This window comes from Sinocyclocheilus anshuiensis, unplaced genomic scaffold (genome assembly GCF_001515605.1).
Source record: "Sinocyclocheilus anshuiensis isolate Anshui unplaced genomic scaffold, SAMN03320099.WGS_v1.1 scaffold272, whole genome shotgun sequence".
NCBI classification, from domain to species: Eukaryota; Metazoa; Chordata; class Actinopteri; order Cypriniformes; family Cyprinidae; genus Sinocyclocheilus; species Sinocyclocheilus anshuiensis.
In genome coordinates this window covers 1497830-1512112 of record NW_015554117.1, presented here as the reverse complement: position 1 = coordinate 1512112, position 14283 = coordinate 1497830, and the positions used below count along the sequence as shown (strand labels likewise).

Sequence of the window (14283 nt, the reverse complement as noted above, 5' to 3'; positions counted from 1 at the left end):
TTAAAAATATGTATAAAATTATAAATTATATTCAAAATAAAAATATAAAAATAAAAGGATATTTAAAATATTAATAAATACTATAATAGTATATAAATACTAATAAAATAAAAGTGCTCTACATTTACTTCTTTTATAACTCTATATTATGAAAAAATATTAAAAGTAAAAGAAAAAAACAAGTGATTTACTCATTAGTTAGCCTCTCTAACTGACTAGTCTCCAATACCTATGTGATCCTCAGCACCTCAACATGAAGCAGCATGAACAGACAGAGACAGGCATCAGATCACACTGGGAAAGGGGTTTCTAGGCCTGCAGCCTGAAACACAAAGACGCCATTGAGTTTAGTGGATAATGAGTCCCTTCACCACCCCCTACCCTCGTACGACAGGCACCTACCCGGGACAGGCCCGCCACAAAAACAATTCAGCCTTCACACACATACACACAAACCAGTCAGGACCTGAGCCGGACGGCCACATCCACACTATCAACAAACGCCAGAAATACCTCTGCTCACACAGGGGCTCTCTCTCTCTCTGTGTATGTGTTTAGGGAAAGCCCTGCGGGACGTCTGTGATTAGTTGGGTGTGGGGTGACATCATTCCATCCAAGTCAGAAGAATTACAGAGGAAGAGCCGCTACACCACACATGCATGCATTTATGTGCCACTTTTGGCCAGTTATAATGAAATACACAACACTGATGCAAGCACTTCACAAACACACCACCATATCGTACATGCATTTCATATTGGCCATTTCAACTCTAAAAATAAATACATAAATAAACATTTTAATTAAATGAAAATTAGATATGTTGCCTTGCTAACAAAATGAAATAAAACTTTAGTTAAGTACTAAAATTTTAGTAGATTTGCTGTCTGTCTGAACCAAATAAATAAATGCGATCATATTTTTTCCATTGCATCGAATCGCAATGTGTTGAATCGGATCGGACTGCATCGTAATAGGGGTGAAGCGTATCGCATCGCACCGCTAGCTACTTCATATGTATCTTCGATGTATCGTATCGTTGGCTATGCATCGAGATGCGTATCGCATCGGCCTCAGTTATGGAGATGCACATCCCTACTATAGTGAGTAAAAAATAACCTAATTGAAACCAAGTATTCTCCAAACAAAATTTTATATATTTTCTGTGTGAACTGGATCTTTATACATGAAAATATAAAGTTGCCTTTTAAACTTTGGGGGTCCGTGGCATATTAGTCAAAAGAGTGCAGAATGGTATTTAGTGGACGATGATATTACCATATGATACAGTCACTGTATTATGTATAGTGGCTTTTTATAAGGTTTGCATGAGACGCTCATCTGAAGTATCTCTGACTCTCAGGTTGAACTCAGGATCATACGTACAGATGAGCCGATATACTGGTAATTAATACTTTCTCTGCACTGAAATGTCACGTCTGTAATACTAGTACTGCTCAAGCAGGGTTCATATCCTAGAGGAAACTTCTGCAGGAGCATTTGAAACGGTAATAAGCGGTCTGCCAGATCATCATCAGATCAGCATCAACGGCTGCGGAGCCAAAGAACCTTTACACAAACTCAACAAAACCAAACTTTAGCACTATATAAAGTTTTTTTTATATAAAACCAAGTGGACGATAAATCTGAGCCTCGACGTGGAGGAGCACAACAGAGATATTAAAATCACAGCAAACTTCAAAGAAGGCCTTAAAATACTTTTAAAAAAAACAAGCTTTACAATAAGCTAAATTAACTAAAAATCAAGATGTAATCATATTTCATATTTAAATCATGGCCTTAACAACTGTCACTTATATAATAAACAAAACCAGCATTTATGAGGGAATTTAAAGTGTATTTTCTAGACCTGGGATGGAAATTTAGCGTTAACTAAATACAAAACTAAAACCATTAAAAAAAGTTTGAAATAAAATGTATTACTTGAAATAAAATAAAATGATTAAAAAACTACTTAAACTTCAGTTATTTCAGCTTGCACTAATAAATAACAAATTATGAAAAAAATACTTCAGACGTTTGAAAAAAATGTAATTAAAATAAAATTCAAAATATTAACAAAAACTCTAATCATATAGCAATGATAGTTAAATAAAACACTGAATTAATATAAAATGTTAGTAATAAAATATTATGAGTTTCATGAAGTTCTAAATATTTAATGCGAGTAAAAAAAATCCACATAAATCATGAACTAGAAAAGCCATGTCATTTTTTTATAAATTATGGAAATGTATTATTTTAATTTTTTTTATAATTATTTTAATCATTTAGATTTATTGCCACTCCTAGTTTATGTAAATGGGAAAAAAAGGTTTGAAAATGAGTAGCTTTGTCATTACAGCAGAAATTACAGAAATATCTTGTGGAATATCATCTTGCTTGCACAAACCAAATACACAAAATAATGATCTTTAAAAAAGCATCATATGACCCCTTTAACAACCACCTTATTAAATGACACAAAATGCAGTCAAATAGGTGGGAAAGCACATAAATCCTCTGTACTCCTCAGGACGTCCAGAGATCTAGAACTACAACAACACAGCGGGTCTCAAAAAGAAGAAAAAACTATATGTCACAACAATCTAAGCAGGAACCGAGAGAATATCAACAACCCAGTTTTGGTTGTTGATATTCTCTCGGTTCTTGCTCAGATTGCAATGAGCTTCACATTTGCTCGAAGAAACTTCCCAATCTGAGCTCTCGACCCCGGAGCAACAGTAGCAACACAAAGTCTAGAGGAGGACAGGAAAAGACCGAGGAGCAGAGAGGGATGTCGTCCCCATGTTTATTTGTGGCTTTATTTATAGCACTTCCTGTCTTTGTGAGACTCGGAGCAGCGTCTGAAGGGCTCGGGTTTCTCTGTCAGACTGCAGGAACGTTAAACCCTCGCAGCGGCCCGGGACGGATCCATCTCAAACCACAAATGCCCAACAACCAGATCTGCAAATCTGGAACGACTTGAGAAAGGCAGATTTAGTCATTAGACACCTGCAGAAATAATTTTTTATTCACATCTGACAGAGCAAATATCACTACACACGTGTGATCACAGAAATCCACACTGGATCCCATTTTTCTACATCTGTTCTTCGCCCCTTCCAAATGTGGTTTTAAATCCGATACATATCCGATATTTGGACATCAGATCCACGTCTAAACATGTGTATATCCGATTCCCTCTGGAATTCCAAGCCAGCACAAGGCAACAGAGACACATTTACCTACAAAGTCTCATCAAACTCACACACTGTCTGTCATTTTACTATAATTATTGTCATTTTACAGTTATACTGTAAAATACAATTATTTAATTTTTTTTTAATATTTATAGTACTTTTTATTATTATTATTATTATTATTATTATTATTATTAATAAAGATATATAATTAACATTTTCGGGCTTTTGCTAATTTTTTTTCAGACCTGCAAACAAGCACAGAAAACCTGGAGCTTGTACATTTATGTTCCATGAAGATATTTTGTACATTTCCTACCGTAAATATATCAAAACTTAATTTTTGATTAGTAATATGCATTGCCAAGAACTTCATTTGGACAACTTTAAAGGTGATATTCTCAATATTTTGATTTTTTAGCACCCTCAGATTCCAGATTTTCAAATAGTTGTATCTCAGCCAAATATTGTCATATTCTAACAACCATACATCAATGGAAAGCTTATTTATTCAGCTTTCAGATGATGTAGAAATCTCAATTTCGAAAAAATTGACCCTTATGACTGGTTTTGTGGTCTAGGGTCATATTTAGAGTAATTTTTATATTTTGTTAAATGCTTTAGTAGTAGTAGTAATAATAATAATAATAATAATAATTTATTGATACATAATATAAACATTTTGGTCATTTCTTTTGATCACCTTTTTCAGAACTACAAACAAACACAGAAAACCTGGAGCTAAAAAAAAATTAAACCACAATCGCACTTTTTTAACAGGAAAAAAAAAAATCAGTTTCTGAGGTGAATCTTGCAGAGTAATTTCACTAAACTGTAAACATTTATTTTGTTAAACAAATAAACTAATCAAACCAGTGACTTGAATAACGACATATCCGGTTTAATGGCAAACATACGATTCACTCCTTTCTACAGGATTCACCATCAAGAAACGAGCTTTAATGGAAACGAGTCTGTATCTGTGAAATAGAAGCCAACACAAAATGACAGAAGAGCCGATTGAAGAACACTGGAAAGGAGTGTCTGACTCGGGGAGCGTTCACACAGGAATTGAAATCATCCCAATATGGCACAAGAGTTATTTTAAGAATGCCAGACATGCGTGGCACGCACCGAGAAAGGCCGTCCAAACAAATGAAGTGTGTTTGTGTTTGAAGGGCGAGAGTGAGAACACAGCTGAAAGTGAAGAGACGTGAGAAAATGCAAAGACTCTGGTGCAGCTGCATCCATTCTCAAGGGCAAATGCCATTAGCTGAGGATCCAGTTTAGTGTGTCAGGTGTGAGTGATGTTCAAAGCCAGGGGAAACTGAACTATTCTTAACTTGACCTATCATCTGAAACACACAACACTCTGCATGTGCACAAAACTGCTTTTTCTTTTAAATTGCTGGTTTGTGTGCACAATCAGACGTTGATGACAGTTCTGTCACTCCCTTGCTGAGCTCTGTGTTTTTAAGATGACACACCTGGAGTCTGGCAATAATAGAACTGAAACTGTTGTTATTATGAACTAAAAAAAAATAACATTTATGCAAATGGAAATAAATTAAACATTAACAGGAAAAAAAAAAAAAAAAAAAAGGAATTTATTTCAGTTAATTGTGAAGGCAAAATATCTCATTTCCATTCAGTTTAAGTACTAAAATTGCTAAAACAAAAACTGAAATAATTATTAATAAAAGCTAAACAGACATATTAAACAAAAAAGTAATAAAAACTACTAAAACACAACAAAATTACTATAACTAAAATGAAAATGAAAACAGAACATATAAACACTAATTAAAAATATTAAATCAAGATTATTTTATTAATTATTTAAAAATATTTTTACAGTGAAATTACAATAGTAATATTTTTTATTTTGTTTAATATTTTACTTAGCAGTATAAAAAAAACTAAAATTGAAATATTAATAAAAACTAATCCGACATTAAACAAAAAAAATAAATAAAACAACTAAAATTAAAAACAGAAAATATCAAAATTAAAATGAATTACTACTTAATTACTAACATAGTACAGTAATGATACTAAAATAACACTGGTTTGAAATGTGTTGTTTTAAAGAGGATGAATTTAGAGAACTTCTCATAGAAAGAACAAGCTGTCGGCATGATCAAATTCATCCCTTTTACAACATAATTATAAATTACAGATCATTTATAACACACTATATATTCACTAGTTAGTAGACTTAACCAATCAACTAGCGAGTCGTTGTCCATCCTGATGAATCACTATTAGCAACATTTCCTCCATAATCAAACTAGTTAGTTAACAATTTGAAGATGAATTCACACCTTCATACACACACACTTCTCGATCAAAGATCGCAGGTTACAGGATGTGACACAGGAAATGTTTCTTCAGCCCATACATGTACAATAAATCACTCTAAACTCTGATCAGAACGAGATGAACAAACTTTGAGCTAGAAAACAGAAAGAAGCTGAACAAGACAAACAAATTGCACAAGTGATCAAAACGTCATGCCCAAATAGTTTCAGTGATTGATTAATGTGCGAGTCATTGAGAGGGAAGCACTCCAGGTGGAATAAAAAGTAATAACCGAGAGTGACATCATGGCTCCAGTCTTAAAGGGACAGTTCACCCAAAAATCAACATTCTGTCATTTAAGGAAATCCTACATGAGCGTGAATACTTTTGTTATTTTGGGAGAACTGTCCCTTTAACTTACAAAAGATGAGACAGAAGGAAGGACGAACATCTCATGGCCCAAAGGAAATGAGCTCTACAACAGTCATTGGGTGTAGATGGACAGGAAGTCCATGGAACATCTCGTTTCTCAGACTCACAACTGACTAAACTCAACCGACTGCTGCTGAAACCACACTGATTAGGCTGTGCATTGCAGAACTAAGATTTTAAAAGGTTTTTAACTTTAAAGGAATAGTTTACCCAAAAATGAAAATTTGCTGAAAATGAATGCACCCTCAGGCCATCCAAGATGTAGATGAGTTTGTTTCTTCATCAGATTTGGAGAAATGTAGCATTGCATCACTTGCTCAGCATTGGATGCTCTGCAGTAAATGGGTGCCGTCAGAATGAGAGTCCAAACAGCTGATAAAAACATCACAATAATCCACACCACTCCAGTCCATCAGTTAATGTCTTGAGAAGCCAAAAGATGGCCTGAGGGTGAGGACATTTTCAGCAAATTTTCATTTTTGGGAGAACTATTCCTTTAACCTCTCATTCAAACAAACATAAAGTCAAAAATAACACCGATACATAAATCTCACTGAAAAATAATGTTTCAGCTCTGGAGCTTTTGGTGGTGCTCAAGGTTTGTGTATCAACCGCTTAGACAGTTTGTGGGAGAAATGAAAACCGCTGCCAAGAAAGGTCACCAAACCAAGCACACTTGAAATTCCTGCGACATCCTCCCGAAGCAGTTTGGCAAAAATTTGGCAAAAGGTCAATCTGTAACTAATAAGGCAACCAACAGGAGTCAACAACAGCAAATCGGACCATATGTGAGGACAAATATATATATACTAAGAGACTGACAGTATGTTAGCACTGTCTTTCCCATTTCACAGATTGCACGACTATCTGGCAACATCTCTGCCCATTTTCATCCAGTGACTCCCTCAGTTTTGGCTTGTTTTAAGTGCACTACTTGTTCTGCGTGTTTTAGCTTTGGTGGCAGATCGGAGCTTCACTAGCGCTGACTCACATGCACGTATCGGACTCTCTCTCTGCTTTCACTGAGGAAAGTGAGTCGGGTCAGATTAAATGGAGGCCTCACAGGAAATCCAGTCTGCCAACACAGTCATCCGACGCAGAGCCAAAAACACAGAAACGGAAACACCTGTAGCTACTAGCTAGTGACTGTGCATCAGATCAAGATAGCAACAGGTGTTGGCGCTGATAGCCTCATGGGCAGCATGCTGATATATGGCGCAGTTATGCTTCCAAGTCCAGAAACGTAGCAAGGAGATCTGTAAAATAATCCATGTGACATCAGTGGCTCATCCGCAACTACGAAGCTACGAGAATACTTTTTGTGCAAAAAAAAAAAAAAAAAAAGGAATTTATTTCAGTTAATTGTGAAGGCAAAATATCTCATTTCCATTCAGTTTAAGTACTAAAATTGCTAAAACAAAAACTGAAATAATTATTAATAAAAGCTAAACAGACATATTAAACAAAAAAGTAATAAAAACTACTAAAACACAACAAAATTACTATAACTAAAATGAAAATGAAAACAGAACATATAAACACTAATTAAAAATATTAAATCAAGATTATTTTATTAATTATTTAAAAATATTTTTACAGTGAAATTACAATAGTAATATTTTTTATTTTGTTTAATATTTTACTTAGCAGTATAAAAAAAACTAAAATTGAAATATTAATAAAAACTAATCCGACATTAAACAAAAAAAATAAATAAAACAACTAAAATTAAAAACAGAAAATATCAAAATTAAAATGAATTACTACTTAATTACTAACATAGTACAGTAATGATACTAAAATAACACTGGTTTGAAATGTGTTGTTTTAAAGAGGATGAATTTAGAGAACTTCTCATAGAAAGAACAAGCTGTCGGCATGATCAAATTCATCCCTTTTACAACATAATTATAAATTACAGATCATTTATAACACACTATATATTCACTAGTTAGTAGACTTAACCAATCAACTAGCGAGTCGTTGTCCATCCTGATGAATCACTATTAGCAACATTTCCTCCATAATCAAACTAGTTAGTTAACAATTTGAAGATGAATTCACACCTTCATACACACACACTTCTCGATCAAAGATCGCAGGTTACAGGATGTGACACAGGAAATGTTTCTTCAGCCCATACATGTACAATAAATCACTCTAAACTCTGATCAGAACGAGATGAACAAACTTTGAGCTAGAAAACAGAAAGAAGCTGAACAAGACAAACAAATTGCACAAGTGATCAAAACGTCATGCCCAAATAGTTTCAGTGATTGATTAATGTGCGAGTCATTGAGAGGGAAGCACTCCAGGTGGAATAAAAAGTAATAACCGAGAGTGACATCATGGCTCCAGTCTTAAAGGGACAGTTCACCCAAAAATCAACATTCTGTCATTTAAGGAAATCCTACATGAGCGTGAATACTTTTGTTATTTTGGGAGAACTGTCCCTTTAACTTACAAAAGATGAGACAGAAGGAAGGACGAACATCTCATGGCCCAAAGGAAATGAGCTCTACAACAGTCATTGGGTGTAGATGGACAGGAAGTCCATGGAACATCTCGTTTCTCAGACTCACAACTGACTAAACTCAACCGACTGCTGCTGAAACCACACTGATTAGGCTGTGCATTGCAGAACTAAGATTTTAAAAGGTTTTTAACTTTAAAGGAATAGTTTACCCAAAAATGAAAATTTGCTGAAAATGAATGCACCCTCAGGCCATCCAAGATGTAGATGAGTTTGTTTCTTCATCAGATTTGGAGAAATGTAGCATTGCATCACTTGCTCAGCATTGGATGCTCTGCAGTAAATGGGTGCCGTCAGAATGAGAGTCCAAACAGCTGATAAAAACATCACAATAATCCACACCACTCCAGTCCATCAGTTAATGTCTTGAGAAGCCAAAAGATGGCCTGAGGGTGAGGACATTTTCAGCAAATTTTCATTTTTGGGAGAACTATTCCTTTAACCTCTCATTCAAACAAACATAAAGTCAAAAATAACACCGATACATAAATCTCACTGAAAAATAATGTTTCAGCTCTGGAGCTTTTGGTGGTGCTCAAGGTTTGTGTATCAACCGCTTAGACAGTTTGTGGGAGAAATGAAAACCGCTGCCAAGAAAGGTCACCAAACCAAGCACACTTGAAATTCCTGCGACATCCTCCCGAAGCAGTTTGGCAAAAATTTGGCAAAAGGTCAATCTGTAACTAATAAGGCAACCAACAGGAGTCAACAACAGCAAATCGGACCATATGTGAGGACAAATATATATATACTAAGAGACTGACAGTATGTTAGCACTGTCTTTCCCATTTCACAGATTGCACGACTATCTGGCAACATCTCTGCCCATTTTCATCCAGTGACTCCCTCAGTTTTGGCTTGTTTTAAGTGCACTACTTGTTCTGCGTGTTTTAGCTTTGGTGGCAGATCGGAGCTTCACTAGCGCTGACTCACATGCACGTATCGGACTCTCTCTCTGCTTTCACTGAGGAAAGTGAGTCGGGTCAGATTAAATGGAGGCCTCACAGGAAATCCAGTCTGCCAACACAGTCATCCGACGCAGAGCCAAAAACACAGAAACGGAAACACCTGTAGCTACTAGCTAGTGACTGTGCATCAGATCAAGATAGCAACAGGTGTTGGCGCTGATAGCCTCATGGGCAGCATGCTGATATATGGCGCAGTTATGCTTTGGGCGTCCCGAGTTCGAGTCCCAGCTTATGGGCCTTTCCTAATCCCACCCCCCTCTCTCTCTCCCACTTGCTTCCTGTCAAAATCTACACTGTCCTATCAAATAAATGCAAAAATGCCAAAAAATTCATTCTAAAAAAAAAAATTATAGCAACAGGTAATTCTGTCACAAAGTACTGTAGGCGCTTACTTCTACCAACATTACCTCTATAACAGGCTTGAAATATATCTCGGTGGGTTTCTGAGTGCTCGGAAACAGGCTAAATTAAATGAAGTGGTTTCTCAACTACTACACGCTGATCAGAAACAAAGAAAAACCAGAACCACATTAGGCCACGGCTGAGAATAATACAGAGACACAGAAACTGCGATACTGCGACTCGCCCTGCGCTCTCTCTGACTCTGGCTCAAAGGTCAACTACGACCAACCCGTGCTGTCAGCAGACAGGAGATCAGATCTTTCCTGCCAGGACGAATCAGATTTCTTGTTTGGTAACAGAAGCCATTGCAGAGATTGTGTCTCTGGTCTGATAGACTTTAGCACTTACTATAATATGTATTTAGCGCAACATATATAATGTATTGACCAATTAGCACCATAGACCGAAATTTACTTTAGAATGGAGAACACAGTGACAAACTGCAGTAATTAATAGTCCAGCAATTTTTCTGATAACAATTGTGCTAGCAAATTAAAATTAAATAAATGTTAAAAAAGCTTCAGATTTGCTGTTCTTGTTTGTAGGGCTGCACAATTTAGTAAAAAAAAATATGATTATCAATATGGCTATATAATAATGATAATATAATTAAATACAATAATTTTCATAAATATTACTACTAAATAATACAATTAAAACTATTTTTAAATATTAGTACAACTATACAACTAAAATACCAAAATATATTTAAAAATAATTATAATTTTCATAATAATTATATTGTAATAATAATATATTTTATAACTATTACTACTACTAAATAAAAATATTAAAAAAAAAATTAAAAGATATGTTATCACAACTGTACAAATCACAATACTAATATTTATGGATAAAACGTATTCTTAGTTTTTTTTCAAGATTAGGAAGATAGTTGGTGCAAGCTGTGTTTTCAAAATTGTGTGATTATCTATTAATATAGCTATATAAAAATAATAATAATAGTAATTATTACTACTAAAAATATTTAAAAATATACATAGTCATTTTACAGTACAACTGTAAAAACTACAATACTAACATTCATGGGTAACATTTATTCTTGATTTGAAAGCGTTAAACCCTCAATTTTATTTTGGCTGAAACCTCAGGGAGCACTAAGTTTGTGAAGATGGTTGGCACAAGTTGCGTTTTTAAATGCAAGTTATAAGCGACCCAATCTCAGAGAAGATGCAAACATGACTTCATGTGGATCAGCATTTACCGTAAACCAAGCCGCTTTGAGACGCTGAATACACCGGATCATGAGCTGCTCACGTGTAAATGAACACAGTGCCGCGCTTCACTCTGAAACACGTTTATTTAATTAAACCATAGCCTTTGCAAATTGATAATCGCTCTAAGCCACAGATATGCAAGGACTTCTGGGAGCTCTGTTGAGTGCAGTAATTCGCTAAAATGCGCATTTCCCAATGCTAGCGTCCCATTACTGGGGAACATGGAACATTTGAAGCTCTGTGGATCTTCATTCCTCACATTCCCCAGCGGAGAGAGAGCGACAGAAGCCCTCTGAACTCCCACTAGAGAGAGAGAGAGATCGAGAGAGACGGTCCAGCTCCTCACAACCCACACCAGGATGGAATGTGTCTCTTCAGCACTTACATAAACACTCTCTCTCTCTCGGTCCCTCTCTGGGCTAATATTTACTGTGGAACGCACTAAACCAGTGTTTGGTCCTCCACTGGAGGGTTCTGGAGGTCAAAGCACAGAGTCTGCAGGTCAGAGTCTGTGGGCATTCAGCATCGAACAACAACTAATCTCACTGGATCAATCACGTTTAAATGGAGTTTTATATATTCTAAAGAAATCATGACTGGAGTTTGACTAAAGTTGCTAGGGTGTTGTCCTTGAATTATGAGTGATTTTTAACCAAATTGCTATGCAATGGCTTAACGACACACAAAAAGTCTAAAAGGACAAAAAAACGTCTCCATGAGTTTGATGAATCATATAGCTATGTTTGTAAATGCATACTAGTGGATGCATAGTTCCCTACTACAGTTCAAAAGTTTGGGGTCAGTACAATTATTTTAATGTCTTGAAAGACATATCTAATGCTTGCCAAGGCTGCATTTATTTGCTCACAAATGCAATAAAAATAGTAATATTGTGAAATATTATTACAATTTAAGATAAGTGTTTTCTATATGAATATATTTTAAAATATAATTTATTCCTGTGATGCAAAGCTGACTTTTCAGCAGCAATTATTCCAGTCTTCAGTGTCACATGATCCCTGTATACATGAACGCAAGTTTATTTGTATGTAATGCATTTCCACACGCACGTTTTGGTTTTGTTTTAAATAACTGTTTAGGGCTTGGCGTTTATAATAAATACTGCTTATAATGATTGCCACTATAATTTGTTTGTTTTAGACATATATATATATATATATATATATACACATACACATATACATACATACATATACATACATACATACATACATACATGTATGTATGTATGTATGTATGTATATATATATATATATATTTTAGTCCTGTTCTGAATAGCATTACATTCAAAGAATTTGTTGTGGATTGATGGGAAATAAAATACATGTTTATAGTGTTTGCAGTGTTTGTAAAAGTTTCATTTGCACTGTAAAAAAAATATTTTTCGACGTTGCAAATAGATTAAAGCACATTTTACATGAAAAAAACATTTCAGTCTTTCTTCAGGATTTCACGTTTACTTGCCATTTCTTTGTAACTATTTGTGAAATCTAATTTCTACACCCATTTTTCCATTGTACCAGTATTTTACATAATTTCAGAATGTAATATTAAAATATGACTTTATACACCAATGCATCTTATCTGTGTTTTTTTCTTTCAATAATGCAATTTTCACCCGGTGCAACTTTAAAAAAAAAAAAATATGAACATTCAAAACATTTACTAAATTGTTAAAGTATTTGAAATATACTGAAATATTTATATAAAATAGAATATACTAAAATACTAAAAACACTGGGCAGGCATTGAAAGCAAGCCAGAAGGAAATGCAGTCTTTTCAGTATGAACATAATACTAAAATGTGAACTTATACTCAAACGTGATCTGGGTTTTATTTTTTTTCTCTCAACAATGCAATTTTGACCCGGTGTGAAAATATGGTAATAGTGAACGCTTGCCTAAACAAAAACCACTAATCAGGCCACTTATTAATTTAAGCATGACTCCTAATGTGTTGTGTCATAAAGAACAGCTCAAGGGGAGAAAGTGAGATAGAGAGAGAGAGAATGAAGTCAGACAGGTCGGTACAGTCGTCCTGGTCTCCTGGTATTGTCACTCTGAACTGCCTCTTCCTGTGTCTCCTGTAAATGTTTCATGTCCTTATAAGGCAACGCACACTCAGTTCTATGACGCAATAGGCCGCCTGAAGCCCCGCCCCCTCCTCAACACATACACAAAAGTCACACTCACACCTGATCAAAGCCGTCACACCTTTTCCCGTCTCGCGGGGGGAAAAAAACAGCCTCACTTCATAGAAAAGAAAGTGTGCTTTTTAAAGTTGATGTTCAGTCTCATTTATGTTTGTTTGTCTTTCGGGTGCAGGAATGTGAACCCCCCTCAGTGGGACGCTTACAATGGGACAAGCAGAAAAGCAGACGGAAAACAGGCATCAGAGAAACTACTGTTCACAAACTTCTGCCCAACTTCCTGTTCCTGTGTGAGCACATCGGCCTGTACGGGACAAGACAGACAAGTATGTGCAATATGAAAAGAGACGGATGGAGCATTCAGTCATTTCAGTAGAACTGCACACGCACGCACACCCCCTCCCTTTCCTGTGAGTGAAATATTGTTATTATTAACTAAAATGAAAAATATATTTGAAAAAAAAAAGTTATTTGAAATAAACGTATATTTATTTCAGTTAAGTATACAATAAACTTAAAAACGTTATTTTAGTTCATTTCATCCAGTTTAAGTACTAAAAATACTAAAAACGTAAATACTTAAATAAAAACTAAATGGGCATTTAAAAACAAAATCTAACAAAACCAAAACAAAGTCACCTAAATTTTAATAAATTGTCAGTGAAGTGTTATCATTTATTAAAACTAAAAGTATGTAAAAAAAAAATGTGTTAATCGAAATAAATAAACATGAACTGAAATAAATTAAAATATACAAAAAAATAAAATTATTTCGGTTAGTTGCCAAGGTAAGACTTGAAATTCCCATTTAGTTTAAGTTGAAGTCCTAAAATTATAAAAATTAAAAAAAAAGATTATATTACGTTTTATTTAAGATTTACTTGCAAAAACACACACAAAAAAAACACTAAAATGTACTAAAATCAAAGAAAAAAGAAATAAAAATATTTCAATTTAAAATTAGTAAAAAAAAAAAAACAATTACACAAATATATATATAAAAAAAATATATATATATATATATTTATATATATG

General features: G+C 34.6%; 1 protein-coding gene across 4 annotated transcripts in view; it reads right to left on the bottom strand.

The window, feature by feature from the left end:
* Nucleotides 1–14283, bottom strand: part of actn4 (actinin, alpha 4) — a 44342-nt gene that overhangs the window by 14344 nt on the left and 15715 nt on the right. The window lies entirely within an intron of this gene.